An 18,332-nucleotide genomic window follows, 5' to 3' on the forward strand; every position below is an offset into this window, starting at 1 on the left:
ACAAAGGTGCAGAACATTTTGGTGTATCAACCCTTCTTCAGTGCCATGTGCTACCAAGCAGCACCAGTGCTCATTAAAACATGTATTACCGTAATATATCTAATGTCAAGAAGATACAGAAAAACATGTATCAACTCAAAACATAAAATTATGGGCGCCGTATGGGGGGGAAGTTGGGACAATTCCAAGGGCCCCTGGCTGTCAGGGGGCCCAACAAATAGGAAAAACTATTTTCAAATTTTTATCATATTATACACTATATAAACCATCATAATTGAGTATATTTCAAATAATAATAAAATGAATGATGTCTTTGATTTGACTTATTTAGGCAATTAAAAAGTTAAATATCACCATTGACCAAAAAATAAAACATCAACATTGACCGACCACCCCCCTGTATCTGCATGAAATGGTTTGGTCCTGCCTTAGCGCACTAATCACTGACCCCTCATTAACCCCTCATTTACACTGAACACGTGTGCGGCGCATTACGGCTGCGACACGGCTACCGGAGCTGATCGCGCCCATTCTAGTCAATGCTTGTGTTTACACCGCGTTTCAGAAGCTTCCCAGAAGCGGCTCTCCGTGCTGCTTCGCTAAATATAGGCACCTAGTCTACAGGAAATACAAAATAAAAGTCAAAAATCCCTGTACATTTCAAAATAAACACCCTGTGCAAACTCCCAAACGTATTACATGTATATTTGCAATATATTCTTGGTAGGAGACAAGAAATGGACGACGAGAGATTCATTCTGGAATCAGAAAAACACGTCGGACAGACAAATCACGTGGTCTCACGCATCTAGTCGCTCCACATCTGATATGCTCCCGGTGTGAGTTGGCACCGCATGGAGGACGGAATAAAACCTTGTCGCAGCCGTAATGCGCCGCACACTTGTTCAGTGTAAATGAGGGGTTAGGCCTGGTTCACACCGGACGCTGAAGCAGCGCGGAATGGAGGCCGCTTCCTTTCGGCGCCCATGTTAACCTATGGTGTCGTTCACACCAGACGCGGAGCGCTGCGGCGCCGTGAAGCGCCAGTTTCGGGTCTGGTCTATTTTTTGCACGAGCGGCGAGCGATCCGCATCAATTCCGGAAGGGAGTCTCACCAAGAAACACGTGACAATCCGATCAATTGTCAAAATATAAGAAATTTTCTAATTAAAATACTGCGAGTGACAAATGCGATCATATTTGTGTATCTAAACAGACTAGAAAAATGAAAAAAAAAAAAAAAAACACAACAGGCACGTGCACACACAGAGCAACGGGAGTGGGTGGACTACAGGGCGGGTGGGAGGTGAAGTGCTTGTCCACTGCGAAGAATACGCGTCTGGTGTGAACAGGCAGGCGGCGGACCACGCGTGATTTTCCATTCGGCGATGCTTCCACGTCCGGTGTGAACCAGGCCTTAGTTAGTTGCAGACAGTCAATCAATACACGACGCGATAGCAGTGTTAATTTCGTTAACGAAGACAACGACGAAAAATATTCAAACATTTTTTATGTGACTGAGACGAGATCTTGATGAGCTAAAAATAATATATGATGACGAAATTATGACAAAATGTATGCAGCGTTTTCGTTAACTATACGAGACTGGACTATTATGTCATTTGAGGACTATTGGACATTCAAAATGCATCCTATAGGCTATTATCCTTCAAAATGTGCGTCCCTCTCATTGGATTGCAATCGGATAAGGGCCGTTTGTATATCTAGTCGATAGAAGCTCTCTCTCTGGTGCGCGCTCCCCTTCCTCAGTTCTCAAATACAGCACATGATCAGTTCTCAGCGCTCAAATACACACACAGCAGTCCAGATGTTTATTGTGTAGAGACTCTCACGTAAATACAGTCGTTTATGGATTAAGTGAACATGAACACGTGTGTGAAAACTAAACGTGAGTCAGTATTTAGTGCATGCCTTCCAAATTAAATATTATTGGAAGTGGAAGACCTTACACAACATATGAAAGTGCTTCTTGAGAAAATAATTTGTCACATATATATATCCATATAACAATTTAAAATAACCCTCAGCAATTTCCTAATCATTTCTAACTGCCTCATATGCTCATATAACCAATGAAATAGCCTCCTTACAGTAAAGCCTGACAAAGTCTGATTCTGATGTCTAAAGGATGAATGAAGGTGATAGTTGGATATATGGCTGAATCCAGTTAGATCCTCATGGCAAGCATGAATCTGAATCTCCCCTCCTTTCTGCTGGGCTCCCCCTGGATAATTCACTGCACAGACTGCTCTGGGAGTCTTTTCCTTTGTATCCATTACCATTTTTTTATTTTTTTTTTGCTTTTCTCATGAAATTTGCAGATATGGAGGAGGCTCTGACCTCAGCAGCACGGATGTCTCGCATTCCTCAAGAACTCAATTAATCACAGCATTTAAAATAAATAAATTAAGGCCGTCGTGTAGCAGTGCAGAAGCAGCTGCATCCTTACAAGTGCTCCTGAGAGACCAAATTAAGCCACAGAAATGTATATCTAATACACCGGCCCACTAATGATGCCCGTTAAAAGAGTGGGCATGTAGGCACAGCTTAAAAATTACACGGGTCATTACAGCAAATTTAAACCAAGATTTATCTGCTGCCAGTGGAGTGCATAATTTATTTTACCTGGTAATCACAGAAGCCATATAATTAAACATGAAAACAAAAAAGCATGAGAGCTGTGGAACGAGACAGTTTTGAGAGATACTGAATGACGGGTCAAATGCAAGCAAATTCTAAGTGGCAAAAAGTCATTGACAATGGACTGAGCATTAACTTACATTAACTTAGTGTGAAACTGTAATTGTTGTATCCAGTAGTGCGGGACACCTGAAATTAAAAGAGGCATGATTATTAATGTTTATGGGGATTGTCTGGGAATTTTCTGGCTCGAAATGTAGAATTGAAAATCTGACACAAAAGAGAAATAGATTCTCTTAAAAATGATAAACAGAGCAAATGTTTCCGCTGTTAATCTGAAAGGAACCTTATCATGGAAAATAGAATTCTCCTGGCTGTTTTGTCATAGAGTTTGATAAATTATTTTTAAAACACAAAATTCCCTTTCCAATCCACCAAAACATTTCATGGAAAATAAGCTAAAAAACCAGATGTACATGCCTATTATTATTTAGGAAACGTATATATGTATAACCTATAAATAGAACGTGGGATAAATACTATTATTCTTAAACACCAGAGGAACAAAACACTATACACTCCACAACAGTCTGAAGGATCCAAACACCTAAAATCAGTTGATTTTTAATCAATGCCCATTATTTCAGACATTCAGACATCATTTACTCACCCTTGTGTCATTCCAAACCTGTATGAATATACAGTTATATTGTATAATATAAATTATGAAGTATATAATTATAAATATCTGCATGTTTAAATTTCTAAATAATTAATATACATAAAAACGTTTTCAGATTCTTAAATTACAGGTCTGTGTGCTGTCTACACTGGTTCACACCAGTGTGTAAAGCATGAAGAGGTAATGTATAAAGGGAAATAAAATGTACTCATTTTGTGAATGAAAACATGATAGGAACGAGCTATATCGCTATTGAAAAGAACAGCTGAATTACATTGCCCTAAAAAAATTGAGTAATTTCTTAACTTTGGTAGGGACCAAACCCGACTTGTAAATAACAACAAAAATCAGAATAGATAACCTGAGGTTAATCCAAATGTAAAAGCAAGGGTTTCTCTGCTGCATTGATGTCATTCCTAATGTGTCACAAAATGCCTGGGAAAAGAAGGAAATATCTGCATTTTAATAGATTTTTTTCACCCATGTCTTCCAACATCATTAACTTTATTACGCCGGACACTCCTGTTGCAAAAACAATTCAGCATAATCATTTGCGGTGCATCTCCCCTGTGAGGGCATATATCCTCCTCCTCCGTCTCTCTGCCTGGCAATTACCACCAAGCCACAGATGCATATCTCAGGCAGCACAAACTAGATGCAGCAGATAATGTGATTACTTAGTCATTACATATTGGAGTGCATTCATTACGGGCAAAGACCAAAAATCTGGGCATTGTTGACAATGCCTGGGCAATGCCCAATATGTACAAGGTTGCAGAAAACATAATATCCATAATTTCATGTCGGCAGTTCAAGATGATCAGGCCGGATCGCTGAGGAGATTCAAATGCATATGATTAATTCATTATGCAAACCGAATTCTGATGGGATGTGAGGTTGTTGTTAAAAAACACAGGAGAGAAAGATGTTTGTTTTTTAAATGAAATGGTAATGTGTGAATGCAGACAATGACAGTGGGTCCCTTTGGTGGAGACGGGAGGATTGTGGGTAAACAGGTTACAAATATGGTAAATGGTTTTAGCCACCTGCAGAACATTCATTAAAGCAACCAAGCTTCTCCGAATCATTTTCGGCTTAACGCTAATATCGCAAAAAGTTGTTAACAGAATCATGATCATAATCTAGGACATTATAATCCTATAATGGGGCTTACCAGTGAAGAACGCACTTCAGCCAAATCACTCTACAGAGAATCCCGGCTCCCCAAGACCGTCATAAAAAAGCAGTTGATGAGATCCAGCCAAATTGTCTCATTTAAGTGAGATAAAAAAAAAAAGGAAAAGAAAAAAGTTGGTCAGTCCATGGATCATTAAAGCGGTGTTATTTACACACAAACTTTAAGGCCCGGAATTATTTATTGTGCAGTACATTATTGAGTGCGCAGAGTTGTATTTGTGCATGCTGAAACCGGGGCAGTGCTCTGCAGAGTGAAACAGAGCAGATGTTGATTATTTAAGCCCAACTGAAAAGATCTGCACATATTCAAATGGGAACGCCTGACTGTAAGCACCAATTTCATTCAGCAATTTACTGCAATATGTTAATGTGGAAAGAAAGGGGGATTAATCCCTAAATGTATTCAGTCAAATGAAATTAAATAACATATATTTGAAAGTGTAATTTTGAACACACCTTATTATTTCAATCCCGGTAATTGAAACTGCAATCCCGGCAACTTGTGTTAAATTAATGTGTGGCAAACGGCACCTTTCCTTTGCCAAGCCTGAGTGAGTTCCTGCATGAATTGAATTTAATTATTGCTGTGGCCCAATATATTATTAATCATCTATATTGATTTCTGAACTCCCTTGCTGCTTGTGGATATGCAAATCCGACTATGGCAATATTGGGGTGGGATCATTTGCATGGAAGCCCATTATTATTTTATAAGTAAATTTTAATGTGGACTCAATTAAAACTCAGTGAGTGGAACATTTAAATTGGCACAAGGTATAGGCTCCTTGCGTACAGGCGCAGGACTAGGATGAATCAATTAGTACAGCTCAAACTTATACTCATCTGTAGAGAGACAGAGGGGGAAGCTGCAATCTAATCAGACCGGCTCTCAGTGAAGGAGCCGTTTTTAGTGATTTTCTCCACGGAGCACGAGTAGGTTGCAATGAAATGAAATAGGATCTGTTGGTCATTTAGACTTCCTCAAATAAGTCTTTGAAGTGAACTATAATTGAGATGTGATTAAATGTTGTAGCACATTTCATTTATTGATCACAAGGATCGTTAAGATGAAGGCTGGCGAGTTATTTGCAAACCTGTCCGTGCCTCAAATTAGACAGGGCTGTGGTTGTCGATATTATGTGAAGAATAGAAAAAGAAGAAGAAGAATGCATGAATAACTACAAAGACAATCTAATTCGTAAAAAGTGATCAAACTATGTTATTATTTATGAATTAATTAATAATAAGGAATAGTTTAGAAAATGTACTCACCCCTTGGGCCCTCCAAGATGATCTAAGATGTAGATGAGTTTTTTATCTTCATCTAAACGTATTTGGTGAAATTTAGCATTACATCACTTGGCCACCAACTGATTCTCTGCAGTGAATGGGTGCCGTCAAAATGAGCATCCAAACAGTTGATAAAAACATCACAATAATCCACAAGTGACACAACTCCAATCCATCAATTACCTTGAAGAGAATTAAAGAAGATAAATATGCACAGTTTACAAACAAAAACAGTCTAAAATAGCAAATATGTTAGTTGAATTTTGATGTGAGAGGATTTTTTTGACAAAATACTGTTTTAAAGCTTATATTTCAAAGGATGCTTCAGGGTTTCTTTTGTGAACGCCATTCTTCATTTCCGGCTTGAGTCTGCTAACAAATCATAGCAATGATGTTCTTTATGATAAGAGGCCTATTCAAATCCCTTAGCCTAAGTAACAGTGATTGCCTTAGCAATTTAAATGACACCTATATGTCTGATTCGGAGACACCGGAGCATATCTGCACAAATCAAATGATTTTAATAGTACAAATGTGGCCTTTAAAAAAAAAACATTTAGGGCATTAGATGAGCTCTTTTCCTCTAGTTTTGTCACACACAGCCCAGGCTGGGAATAGAGGTGGATGGCTCTCTGCTTCAGCGCTAATTGTGCACAGAAGAAAAAAAATATTAAAACACTGTTCAGGCAGATCTTTATGAGAGAGGTCAATGTGTGCACAAAGCTTTATTTTTCTTTCCCTGACCCCTTCCTTGTTTCTCTCTCTCTCTCTCTCTCTCTCTCTCTCTCGCTCTCTGTGTGTGTCAGATTATGGCAAGGTCTTTCACTTTCTCTCTCACATCTTTTACATTATTACTAAGAATTCAGGTCATCAGAATATCATTTTCACTGTCATTAAAAAAAATCAAGAATGATTCATGGCTACAACAGCATTATATATATTAACATTAAATGAAACATAATAATACAATAATAAAAATAAAAAATATAGTGCCTCACTCACCTGAATCATTTATAGGTGTGCCGGATCAAATTAAACATTAAATATGTATTAAGTGTAGAAAAACTGTAAATACAAATAAAAATGGATGAGTTATTATAATGCTGTTAATAAAATTTAGTAATTATGTAAGTTTGAGTAGTGTGCAGGATTTATAAATCTCTTCAATTTATGTGAAATTAGAAAATAAATGCATTTTATTAAAAATCAGCAAATTATAAAGGTGGGAGGTTGCTTTTATCCCACATAAAAATAATGAAATAATGAAATAATGAAATAGTACCAAAAACACTTTTTGTTTAAATCAAGTACTTCTGTATTATTTTGTTTTTAGTCATCATTAGCTGTGTTTTTTTTTTATCCTAAAATCTATTTTATTACTCATTCAACACTGATCTGAAAGTCATGTAAATTCAAACTAAAAATCATAGTCTTTTATTTCAAATTCAGAATAAATGCAAGTATTTCTAGGATTTCTCAGTAGCTATGTGCAAATAGATGTTAGATCAAATTATCTCAAAATCAAAACCCATTTCACACAACAAGCTCATGGGTCAGGGAAAACATTTATTTTATTTATTTTAAGTAAATGCTGTAGTGGTACTAATTGTTATGGAAGAATATAAAAGGACCTTCATCTTCTCAGGGGAACCACAGGCCCTCACACAAGAAGTCCCAGGTCAAGATCGCTCATGTAAGAGGATGTGATGTCACTGTTTTCAATGAACACAGCTCCTGTCAAAGGAGGAAACTGAGATAAGCTCTACAATATCAGCCAGGCAACATTAAAGAACATTTGTCCTTTGTCAGTAAGGACCAGAAAACCTGGAGCAATCTGTGACAATATGTTCATGTTAGTTTCAGGTGTCTGTGCACATGTTTAGGTGCTAAACGCAACAAAGACTTAATCTGCAGCATAAAACATCACGATCAAGGTCTTTGGACACTTGTGTGAAAGGCAGGCTTTAAGTACATAATTAGTCAAAATAATGTTATGTGCTTATGAATACTGATGCGATGCACATTGAATTATTAAGTTATTGTGCATAAGTTCTTATTTTAATAGAAGGATTTGTGTGTTCTGTGCGAAGAAAACATGACTGAAAAAACATTTAAAAATCTAGACTAGAGTTCAGAACACACTAATAGACACACACACACACACACACATATTAAAATAGCTACTGGCGTTGTCTTGAAAGAGCAAAGTATGTTATTTTACAAACGAAGTCAGCTGCATAAGTTCGCTGGTGATATTGACAACATTAAACCTAATTGCTGAGCTTACTCAAGTGGTTTATGGCCGATTACTGCCCTAAGTCATTTAACTTTCCTAATTTCATTTTCTTGTGTGTCTCCTGCTGTGTGTTCTGTTAACGACTAAAAGGTGCATGAGAAAATCACATCAGCTCCGAGCAATCAAGTTCATCATTTCCCATAAATCAGCAGTGTAACATCAGCCGGTCAAGTTTTATGGAGATGCTGCAAATGCCAAAGCACTAAGCCAGAAATATCACAGAATAATAAATGGAAAATGCTTCAGTTATGGACTCGGTTGGGGATTTACTGAAATCTTTCATAGACAAAAGAAAGTAAAAGTGATTCTAGATAGCATTATTTAGCTCAAGGGTCAATCACATAGAGCTGACAGAGCATTATGTGCTGAAATCATAATGTATATATCATGCATTCGTACTGCCTTATAATTCTCTATGTACTGTATGTGGATCAAAGATGAAAATGGGTTCAAGAATCAAAGCAATACGTTTAATACAGCTTTAAATATTTTGTTTGATTTTTTTATTTTATTAAATTTTTTTTCTGAGCAAAACATAATAACTATAATACATTTTTTAAGAAGACTCCCACTAAAATGTTATTCAGCAGTTCATATAACAACAAACATCTTGGCAAGCATATTTAGAACAAGAATGCTTGATATTAAAAGACTTAAAGGATCACATTGCTGCCCCCCAAAACTAATTAATTAAAACAATTATCTTTTAAAATTATCTTCTAAAAATTAAAACTTTTATCTTTACCGGTCTTTACCATCCTTCAGACCACTAGATTTTACCAAGTTGTCAGCAAGATGTTTTTGATTATTTAAAATATGATACAATTTATGATATATGATCACTTTTTCTTTTATATATTTTAATGCTAGTCAGAATAAATATGTAGTAAAATTTTTACATAAATTAAATTACACACTTTACGTATAGCCTATTTAATATGCTTTTTACATATATAAAATTGCTTTTTTAAATTTAATTTGATGTGGAGACGAAAATATAATAATATTTTACCCATGGACCACAAAACCAGTCATAAGGATTCCCAAATTCTGACAGCTGAATAAATAAGCTTTCCATTGATGTATGGTTTGTTAGCATCAGGCCGAGATACAACTATTTGAAAATCTGGAATCTGAGGTTGCAAAAAAATCGAAATATTGCCAAAAATACCCCAGCAACTTAAGAATTTTGTGTTCTAGGGTCACATATGTTCTTGTAAATGACTGTAATGACAGTGTATCACAGTGAGTCATGCTTTTGAGTTAACAAGATTTTTTTCATAAATGTCACATCAGGGCAAGTTGTCACATATTTAATTTTTCAAGTTGCTACATGTGTTTTAAAGGGGTCATTATTTATGATTTAACATTCTTAACTTTAGTTAGCGTGTAATGTTACTGTTTGAGCATAAACAACATCTGGAAAAAGTTCAAAAGCTCAAAGTTCAATGCAAATGGAGATATTTTTTCTTTACACCATTTGCTTTTTAAGGTCTGCAACAAACAGTTGCTACAAAAAGCTACAAAAAGCTTCTTCCTCGGTTGGTGCCATCACAAACCCCTAAAATTAAAATAAACTCTGCCCCCTGGAACACACAACAGAGGGGGGCCATGTTTGGCTGCTTTAGAGAAGAGGAGGAGTGGTTAAGTACAGTGTTGTTGCCATGCCATCGAAAAGTGCTGTTGTTATTTTCACCCTGATTTTTTTTTTTTTTTTTTGCCTTTTTATGGAACAATGGTTAAAATTTATGTTTTAACTCAGTTTACGAAAATGATTATTCCAATATAGCTCTCTGCTCTTTATATTTTATGGAGGACAGTTTCCTCTTGACAGTGAAAAATGCCACATATCAGATTGTGTTTCCAGCATGATATTAATGTGGTTTGAGGCTTTATTAAAGCCTATACTTACCCCAACCCTAACCATTATTTGTTAGAACACCAGATTCACCCAAAAGTGAATCGTTAATCGTTAATTTTATGTTGTAGCAAAGTAAACAAAGGGCAATGCTCTTTGGCTCCGATAGCTAGCTAAATGCAAATTTATACTTATGCGTCAAACGCCTACAAACACTTAAAAAATTATTTCTTCAGATGTTGGTGTTTTTAGCTTTATATGATCAGTGTAAACTATTCTTTGATTAGAGCTTTTAGGTAGGGTTTACCCACATGCTCATTTTGCTACAGGCATGCTAAATGTGGTTCTGTTTTTGATTTGGTCATTGTAGTAAAGCCATGGTCAGTCTTCATAATGGGCTCATAGTTCTGACGACAGATATTTGGCTGTTCTGTAAAGATTATACATAATGATAAAATAAATGTCAGATGTCATGTGGAATAATACACTGCTATGTCGTACATTTTTGATGTAATAATAGGTAAGTATATTAACTATAACTGAATTATTGCAACAGATGCATTACTGTGGATAAACAAACAACTTCCTGTGGATACTGTAAAAATTTCTCTCCTCCTATCTAATGCAACCACACAAAACAATATGCACCATTTTCTGACAGGCCGTAAAATATCATGTGTGTTTTTGTCAGCAGTACTGAACATATTGGAAATCCACATGGAAATGCAAGCTTGCTGATATGATAGCGGAGTAATATATGACCCTTCCACTCAAGCCTTGGGGACTGTCTGCCATTGCAAATAAAAATACAGGACTTGCTCTTGGCTTTCTGATTATCCCACAGTGCCACTGGGCATTTCCCCCTCCTGCCCCTGAGGATTCAGGAGTTTCAGTCTCACCATCATTCCCACATCATTTGGAGCCGTAATGCTCAGATGGAACCAGAAGTGTGTGGAGACCCCGTTACAATAAACCAGGAACATCAGCGATCCCGGATACTCTGACCATCCCAGTCCCTCAGCTCCAAGCCAGTAATTCTTATAAATGAATGCTCTCTAGCTCACATAAGCCCAGCAGGTCATTCATCCAGGACAGAGGTCAGTGAACCAGAACAAAAAAAAATCCCTCATTCGGCCCTATAGCTGTCCTGGTAAGGAGAGGGAGTGTGCACTTATGAAAGAAGGAAAAAAAGGGGAGTACAGCAATGTGCATGGGTGGGATTGTTCCTCATGTAATGATGGAATTCCAAGGCTCAATAAAGGAGTATATCCTAACATGTTCCAGATGTGAGAAGCCCGTTCCCAGGTCTGGATGCTCGCTGCTGTCTTTCCCCCTAGTATACTGTAGTTCTTGCTGTTGGAATATCGCAGGAATGGTTTTTGGCAGCAGGAACAGGTTACATTACCCCTCTGGCTTTATTCTTTCATTTCTCAACCCCTGTCATAACACATCCAGTCAAATCAAATCTGCTCAGATCAGACAGCATTATCTTTTTATGAGCATGTAATATGTTTTTTTGCTAATTTGTGTAACTGATTTTACCATCCAAAATATATTATGTTGGATATCTTGGAGAGAAACGGACAGGTCCTTGATACTTTTTTGCTGTGCATTTCCAAAATAAATATATTCTTCATGTTGATTGACTGTGTATACAAAACTCTTGTTCCTAATTCATTCAGAGCCCACCCTGTCTTTAACAAAGCAATGAAGCAATTTTTAAGACATACAGATCGGGATGTAGAAAGTTTAGTGTGTGCGTGTGCATGTGTGTGTGTGTGCATGTGTAAAACTTTTTTTTTTTTCAGAACAAAAGCCTGAAAATGTAACCAACTGATTGAAAACATATATTTTGAGTATAAAACCGTCCACATAGTACGCTATATTTGCTGACAAGCCAAATTAATAATTTACATACACTGTAAACCCTTAAACTATTGTAAAACAATGGTCCCTTTGAGTAGAGACATCTTTTTACTATATGAATAATATTACACGAGCAATGAGCAACAGTGCTGTAGCCGTAGGTAATAACAGCCATGTTGACATTTGGAAAAATACCAAGCTTGTTTACCACAATTACAATAAACTTGAACAAATAACCTGATATTGATCAACTTACACGTGTCACAAAACTTTCAGCATGAACTTGAATAATTAATTGATAATTTTTTATTTATTTTTTACCAATGAATAAAGGAATTCACTAAAATAAGATTCACAAGTTTAGTAGCGCTAAGCAATCAGGTTTTTAAATTGCACTTCATGTCTAAAAGGTTGCTCACCTCTTGTTTAGTAATCCTCACATTAGTGTTTGGTTTTGGGGGGTAGTTTAGGTGAACAGAGTGGAAGTATGGATTTCTCAATTAGCATTAACAAACAAAACAACTGCTCTCAGATCTCCTGCAGTTCTCCAGGCCTGTTATGAGTGCGACCTCTCACCTCTCAATCTTCCTGCTTAACAGCCTCATTTCAAATCACAATCACTCTGAAGTGAATGTGCACATTTCACTGGCCAAATGGCAATCCCAGAACACCTCTCCAAAAAAAAAAGGAAAGCATAAAAAATAAAACAGTCAGTATTCTTGGAACTTAGCAATTGAGTTTATCTGGATGCTTACACACAAAGGACTGTCCCTGGCCCCTGCGTTTACGCCTGGAAGTTAAAGCCCATGGATGAACAATACGGAAAAGCCTAGGCATAGTTCATTAATTTAACTTTTTTTTTTTTTTATAAGTAAACTTTAAGTATTCGTGAAATGAGTACTAAAGCCTCTTTAATGGTGTTTTCACAGCTGGCTGGAGCCCTCCTATTGCTCTGCAATAAAGGTCCTTCCTGAATGAACATTAACATGGGAAGCCAGTAAGATCATACTTGGCTGACGTGCCTTACCACTAAACACCTTGTGAACCCAGCACTTACCCTGCACATTCAGAGCAGAAATCTGCAAGCCATTCACAATCCGGGCCTGCGTTTGTACTGGTATCCTCCAATCTTTAACTGGTGACATATGGGCTTTTAATCATGTTCCTCTCTTTCTTATTCTCGTTTTTTTTCTATATTCTCAATCCCTTCAAAATCCCAGATTTTTTCAGTGTCATTTTTACTAATGCATAAGGGAATTTGCTAATTTTTAGCATCCAGTTCACTAAAGGAGTAAAGCACAAACAGAGTTTCAAGAATATGGTGTACTCCATAATAAAGCCATCTTTACACAAACATTAGTCACTGAAAAGATTTATTTATCAATTTAAATACTCTACTAGCACATCATCGAAATGAAGACGATTATTGATTATTGAATAAGGTTTTAGTGCTGTACTACATTTAATAAATTCACCCAATAGTCTTTAGACTTCTTCCATTTCTGTCTCTCTCTCTCTCTCTCCCGAATGGTGGGACATTTGGATGCATTATCTGCTCCTAGATTGATGGTTTGGACTGTTAACAGGCATGTTTAACACGTCTGGGGATCACAGCACCTCAAGCAGGCTATTCATGTTTCTGTGAAACCATCTCACACACACTTACTGAAATATATAGACAAATACAAGAAACATACTTTCTAATTAGATTAGATTAGTTATTGTCTAATTAGATCAGTCAAGCTCTGTGAGAAAAGTCTTTAAAAGTGATCAGGACCCGGCTGAATATCTTTAGCATTAGAGGGAGATTAACCATGAGACAAGGCTGACAGGCCGAACAACTCAAAACCTCCATTAACAAAATGTTTTGTCTAATGAAATCTGCAAAGAAAGCAGAAAACAATCCCAAATCAGGCAACAATGTCACTCACAGAATGACAATCATAATAAACAAAGTGACCGAGGCTGTGGATAAACTTAATTTTTCTACACAGAAGAATGTATTCTGAAGGTGTGTTACCGGGGAAGATGTTTCTCATTTCCTCTCTCCTTTTATTTTGTTCAAGTGTCTTTAGATGGCAAAAGGGATTATGCCTAGTATCTTATTGAGTATGTTTTTTGCACAAGCTTTTTCATATACATATTTTTAAGGAATAGTTTAGTCAAAAATGACAATATGCTTGCAGAGTCTTTTATATTAACAAGCTACTTTTTATCACAACAAAATGTTACAACATTGCTTTCTCATATTGTACTGAATGCAGTAAGTCAGAGATATCCGAGACAATAATCAGTAATAAAACATTAACTGTCATTTTGCACTGGGAAATGGCCTTCATTTTAGTGAATCCCTTTATTCATTGGTAAAAAAATGTTTTTATCAATTAATTATTCAAGTTCATGCATAGCAAAATATTACTCTGAAGTTTTATATTTGAAAAAATATATATGTTCTAAGCACTAATTCTAAAATGGATGCAGAGGAGAAGAATTTAAACTCCTTGGGTTTAAAACGACATACAGGTAAATGTGGGGAAATGATGGCAACATTTTAAAATAACTCAATTACACAAGTTCTTTTTGTTTTGTTAGCTTAGTTTTTGTTTAATTGGTGAAAAGTATTTTAAGGATTTCACTGTTACACATTATCTCACACACACACACCAGACACGTCATTATGCACACAGTTGTTTTTCTCACCAACACAAACAGACGACTGAAATCACTTGGGCTGTGTAAAAAAGGTTTGCTGTTCACCACTCTACAATTTGCCAATTAAAATGAAACATGAGCGTTCTGGACTGGACTGCAGTTCTGAGAAAGCGGCCAGGATCCAGCAGCACAGTTTGGGCCTAGTTCAAAGAGAACAAGATAAAACACAAGATTTACACTTCAGTGGAACAAACGTCACCACATGTACAATGATGAGGTCTGACTTTATACGGAGGGAGAAAACAAGGAAGGGATGGGCGCTTTCGAACTGAAAACATTATGACAAGTCTGACAGCTGTTGGTGGTCATTCTGTGAAGAACATCCAGCCAGTGATGTCATATCGGCTGTGCCACTGTGACATCATGGACTGGGCATCATGTGATGCAGCTCATTTGAAGTGCTTTTTCTGGAGTGGTAAATCAAGTCTCTGGTGGAAACATTTGTGAACCCAGAGCTGGGGAACCCCTCAGGTGCTCTGTAAAATACACATACTGTTCACTTCTCTTTATATATCATTTAAAAGGAAGTGTCATTTTAAATGTGTCAGTCTCTTTATAAAACATTTGCTTTGAAGATATGATATATATATATATATATATATATATATATATATATTCCTTTAACTCTTATTTCATACTGGGGGGTGGGGGGGTACAAAGCATATTCTAAAACTTAAATTAAAATATAAATAAGAGCAACACAGTCTTATATATATATATATATATATATATATATATATATATATATATATATATATATATATATATATATATATATATATATATATATTTGGTAATAAGTACATTGTGACATTCAGTTAATATTACATTTAAAACAAATAAAACAGCTCCATAAAATCACCAGTTACAAAGCAGTATTGTTCAATAATCCTGACTTCACACTCTGCAGGGTATATGTTGTGTTTTTACCCATGATGCAAGCCTTTACTGGTACAGTTAGAAAGTGAAAAAGGGAGACATCATTAAAATGGACTGTTTTCAAAAGAAAACATAACATTTAATGAATATGCTGTCAAGTTTTTTTTTCCTTTTCTGTTGTAATAATTTCTATTGCACACAATTAATTAGACTGAAGTTTAAGTCTCAGTGCTGTATTCGATGGGTCTTTAAAGTATATTTCCCTGAATTTGTCTTTAACCACTATAAATAATACCATTCTCTCTCTAAATAATAAAACCTCTAGAGCTGTGTAGCTGTCATTTTTTCTTTTTAATACTTTTTGGATGTGTTCTCAGACTAAGAAGCCTTTCCTGAGCCAGGTTCTGGGCAGGAATCAAGGTGCAACCCATTTCCTTAAACCAAAATCTCATTATCTGTTCCTGGACTCCAAACGCATATCCAGTCCTGTCCTCACACTCATTAGCATGTCTGTTTACTTTGGATAACCATCATTCACACGACTTTTTTCTGAACCAAAGTAAAAACATTTCAGGGAAAGTCATCTGCTGTGGTCGCTGAAAAATAAACAGTAACGGCTGATGAGAATGGGAAGTCTTCAACCTTTTTCCAGTCTGAAAATCAGTCAGATTATGTAAGGATCTGGTTTTACTTCCTTCCTTAAAGTTCAAATTCCTAATTTCTCATCTGATTATAACATCATGTATCAGCATAATTAATAATTGCCATTAATCATCTGTTACTAAAAAAAAATGGTTCAGATATGCAGATGTGGGATTAAATGTAACTACAGTTAATACGTGAATCTGTCCTTAAAATTAAATTCAATTATATGGAAGCCAGCCACACAGAAAACAAGTTATTATAACTTAATAACATTTGATGTTGTCTAGATTAGGGGTTTTCAGATATTTTATTAATTCTTGTTAGTGGTGACAAGTGACTTTATGAGTGAGTCATTATTAAATCAATTACTCAACCAATTCATTGAAAAACACAGATTCATTCAGGAACTAAAAGAAAATGGCTTTATGCACCTCTCAACAATTCATTCAACTGATTCAGAAAAATATGAAGCATACGCACAGCAATCAATCTGTTAAAAACAAATGGTGAATCCTGAACCATACATACAACCAATTGGTTAATTGATGCTTATTCATTCAGGATTCATTAACATGCAATTCAATCATTACTGATTTGTTCAACAACACAGAATCATCAAATAAAGAAACATTTGCTATGGCTTTGTTTGGAACAACAAAGTAAATGTTTAAAATTTTGTAGTAATCCAACATTACCTTATTTTGTATCTGAATTGTCATATGATCGCACTGCCTCCTTCTTACCCTAATTACTTGCTGTCTGTATGCACAGTTGCTTTTACATCTTAACTTCTGTTACAAACTATGGCTGTCAAAGAAATAAAACAATGACAATTAATGTTATGATTTTTGATCAGTCTTTAAAAAACAGAATAAATCTGTAATAATGTAAACTTTCTTAATTTTTCCAATGTTTGGGTCACAACCAACAACCACTGGCAAACTAAAAGCTCTATCTTCACTGAGAACAAAGAGCTGGCCTTAAAACTAAAAAGTACGTTTTGAACATCAGTTAAAGGACCACCAAGTTCCTACACATCTACAGCGAACATTTGGTCGCAAATAAACGCCTTTAATTAACATCCAGATTTATGCCTTTGGAAATGTCCTGCTCCTGCTGTAAAAATAAAACACCAGCAAGGTGTTAAAATGGTTAAATGTTTTTGTAATAATCATTTCAATGTCAATTCATTTGACAGGGGCGTTCGTTATACTTGCGGCTCTCTCTGCACGTTTTCAAGTGACATGGGAATCGTAATTCAAACATGGCCTTCCTGTGCATTTCTCAGGTTGAAATGAAGGCATGTTTTTCTGTGGTTAGTGAACTCAGCAGCAGAATCTCACTGCACTCTGAATGGGAAAGGACGTACGGGGCAGGTTATTGCCGAGCTTTCATGTGTCAGCAATCATAGGGTTGGTGATGTTATTGTGCTGGAGGGATGTTGGCACGCCGTTACAGTAGAAATGGGTTTGGAAAGATGCCCAGTGACACAAAACTTGAAACATATTTGGAAATCTGGGCTTTTCACTTTCCCGTTGTTGAGAAATATGATTTATTTCATGAAATGTCAAGCTCAGTGTTCAAATGTTGAGTATCTGGGGTCACAAAATTAAAATGTGTTGTCTTGTCAGTTCCTGTCTTTGTAGGTAAAGAAAGGGGAGAAGCCAGCACATTCTCAGCCAATAGATTCTACAAACAAAGACCAAGATCAAAACAAATTGAAGAGCTTGTGTTTTTTTATATTATTCTTATTTTTCTTTTTTGCAAATACACCAGTGTCCTATTCAGTACAGTATTTGATTTAAACCAGTGCAGAAAGTGGAGGAAAAAGACTGACATTGTCAAAACATCAATTTATATTCATTTTCTCTCCCTCTCTGTTTTCCCTTCTTATTTATCAGCCCCAGCATTCAGACGTTTCACAGAACATCAGCAAGGTGAAGACAAAAAAAAAAAAAAAAAAAACACCCGTCTAATCCACATGTCAATCTCCCAGCTGATGCTTATGGGATTTCTCCCTAGGATTGTCTAACCTCCGTTCAGGAAAAGAACCATTGGACACACTAATTTGTCTCCAGCTCTCCCGATTCAGGACACGTTCAGAGAGTTACTCCTCCTGGTTCATTATTGATATATTGCCAATCAAACAGACTGACATCAAAGACTCACTCAGGCAGGTTCATGCAAAAGAAATCAACACTGTTACCTTGGGACGACAGCACGCTGTGGAAACCCTGACATCTGCA

The sequence above is a fragment of the Carassius gibelio genome, chromosome A14 (genome assembly GCF_023724105.1).
Source record: "Carassius gibelio isolate Cgi1373 ecotype wild population from Czech Republic chromosome A14, carGib1.2-hapl.c, whole genome shotgun sequence".
Taxonomy (NCBI): Eukaryota; Metazoa; Chordata; class Actinopteri; order Cypriniformes; family Cyprinidae; genus Carassius; species Carassius gibelio.